The 2,830-nt window shown below is 37.5% G+C and overlaps 1 pseudogene; it reads left to right on the top strand.

Annotated features, from left to right (window-relative positions):
• The first annotated feature begins 274 nt into the window (after positions 1-274).
• Positions 275-1,912, top strand: LOC110197091 (TATA element modulatory factor pseudogene; annotated as a pseudogene).
• Positions 1,913-2,830: the final 918 nt, after the last annotated feature.

Genomic DNA, 2,830 nt, shown 5'->3' with positions numbered 1-2,830 from the left:
TTCTGATTTGTTAACTTAACCAACTCTTCATACATTATAGATAATGTGTTTTTTTTCCATATTTCCAATTTCCATCTGTAAATTAGTAATTTCTCCTTCCTTTAGTTTTAATTGAGACTGAAGATTTTCAATAACACTTGATCTTGCTCCCATTCTTACAGCATCATAGAGATTGCTTCCATTTACTGATATAGACATTAGTCCAAGTGAATTATCTCGAGATTCATCCTGGGAAAGGATGAATCCTTTCAATCCTACAAACCATTGAAGACATATGGTCCCAGAAAAGGTGACTGGGTGGGGAGGGTGCCAGGATGTTGAAAATCAGCCAGAAGTACCTTCTGAGAAGGAATATTTTTACAAGACAATTCATGTCCTGAATTGGAAATTGGAAAATTGGGATGAAAAATTGGGGAAAAGGGAAAACCAGTTACTATCCATTAGTAAGGAGAAAGCAGTTCTAAAAGAAGCTCATGATGATTTAAAAGATGACATGTTTAGAGTCAAAGAAGAAATAAATAGTACTTCATTCTTAAAAGATGAGTTTACTCAAAGGATTGCAGAAGCAGAAAAGAAGGTTCAGTTAGCCTGCAAAGAAAGAGATGTTACTAAAAAGGAAGTTAAAATTATAAAAGAAGAACTTACAACTAGTTCAAATTGTAATGAAATGGCAGAACTTTTGAAAGAGAAAGATGAGCAAATAAAAGGATTCATCAAAGAAGGAGAAAAAACTTTCAAAACAGCAGCTACACAATTCTAACATGAGTAAGAAGTTAAGAGCTAAAGAGAGAGAAAATGAAAATATTAGTTCAAAGCAGAGCAAAAGCATGAAGGAGCTAGAAGAGGAATTGCAACATTTAGAGAAGGTTCTTGATGGCACAGAGGAGATTGAGAAACAACATAGAGAGAACATTAAATAAAAACTTAGCTCTGTAGTAGAACAACAAGAAAAGCATATTGGCAGACTTCAAAAGGACATAGATAAACTTGGGGGAAAAATTGAAGTGCTCAGGTGACCTTGGATAGTGCATATAAAGAACTTGCAGATCTTGACAAAACTAATGCCATGAAGGATACAGAGGGGCAGGAGGCATCTTTAAATTACAACACAAAAGTTAAAGAAGAGCTGTGTTTAGCACTTGAGAAGGCCCAGGAAGAGGTCCATCAAAAACAAGAGGCATTGGAAATTCAGGTGGCAGACCTTAGATAGGTTTTGCAGTGGGCAGAACAAGCTGCTTCATGAAAGGAAGATTATTTGCAGTTCACAAAGTCAGTGAACTGCAACAGAGACTCCAGGAGGCAGAGAATAGGAACTAAGAACTAAGCCAGAGTCTTACATCTACCACAAGACCATTGCTTCCACAAATAGAAAATCTGCAAGCAACTCTGGCAGCACAGACATCATAATGGGAGAAGTTAGAGAAGAATCTTTCTGACAGGCTTGGTCAAATCCAGGCCTTGTTGGCAGCAGCAGTGGAGAGGGAACGTGCTGCTGAAGAGATGCTTACTAACAAAGTGCAGGTAAATTCCATAGAGTCACAGAATAACATCTTGAGGCAGGAAAACAGTAAATTTCAAGTCCAGCTTGAATCCAAGAAAAACAGACTACAAAAACTGGAGATGAAAATAGACAGTACCAGGATGAACTAGAAGACCTAAAAGAAGACTATGGGAAAACCCTGGAAGATGCTGAGAATGAAAAGACATTATTAAACAGTCAACTAGAAGTGGAGAAAATGAAAGTTGAACAAGAAAGAAAGAAAGCAATTTTATCCCAAGAAATAATGAAGTAAAAGGAATGTAAGAAATTTCTTTTTCAACATTGAATACTGTTTCTAGCACACCTACATTCTCTCATTCTAGTTCTGTAAGTGGAATTGATATGTCAGGCTTACAAAAATATGTGTCTTGATCTCCTGTGTCACCATATTAGCTTTTTATGGTCATGTTATTCTTTTGTTCTTTGCTCATTTCCCCACCATATTTTTTGATTTGGAACTTTATACTAAAGTTAGGCCTGTTCCTGGCTTGGGGTGTGGAGGTGTAATGTCCTTCAAGCTTTTTCATACTGCAGTATTCAGAAGTAGTTCTGGGATTTTAATGTTTTTGGTGCTTCCAGGGTGATGTGATCTGAGAAGTGTAGTCACTGTGATCTGGTCCTTACACAGGAAAGGTCCAGGATCCCTTTTGATTTTAATCAATGCCACTTCAGGGCACCTGCTCCCTTTGGACTGGAAATGATATGCTCCTAAGGACCCATATTCTGTCTTAACCAAAAGTGTTCCTCTCTAACCTTTAAGTGTGACAAAGTAATTGGTACAGGCAATGGAATTGCCAAACAGCATCTTATCCTGGGTCCAGTGGAAGCACAATGGTCCCCTGAATCACTTTCTTACCAGTTTCCAAGTCCTCATTATTTCTATATTGATAGCTCCCTAAGACACTGTTACTTGTCTTGCCCCACCTAGTCCCAATACTGGTATTCATCCATGTAGCTTCCAATCAGCCTCTACCTGTGTTTTGTACATCTCTCTTTCTGACCTTCCTAAGTTGTCTTGGCCTGGAAGAATGTCTCACCATGACTTTTATTAACTGGCAATTCAGAATTCAATCTCATTCATTACATCTCTCACTCTCATCTAATTCCGTCCTACTCTTCATACTCGTCATTTATTCATAAAAAATGTATTAAGATTTGTGTGAGTTTTATTTGTGCGTGTTTGTGTGGGATGTATATGTGTGCATGTGTGTGTGAGAGAGACAGAGAGAGAAAGAAAGAGTTACTACTCTAGAATTTGAACAATAAATTGGAAACAATAAGTGAGAATTG

This window comes from Phascolarctos cinereus, unplaced genomic scaffold (assembly GCF_003287225.1).
Source record: "Phascolarctos cinereus isolate Bilbo 61053 unplaced genomic scaffold, phaCin_HiC Scaffold_7;HRSCAF=346, whole genome shotgun sequence".
In the NCBI taxonomy this organism is placed as follows: Eukaryota; Metazoa; Chordata; class Mammalia; order Diprotodontia; family Phascolarctidae; genus Phascolarctos; species Phascolarctos cinereus.
Note: the sequence above shows the minus strand (reverse complement) of the source record. Positions and strands in the feature narration are given on the sequence as shown.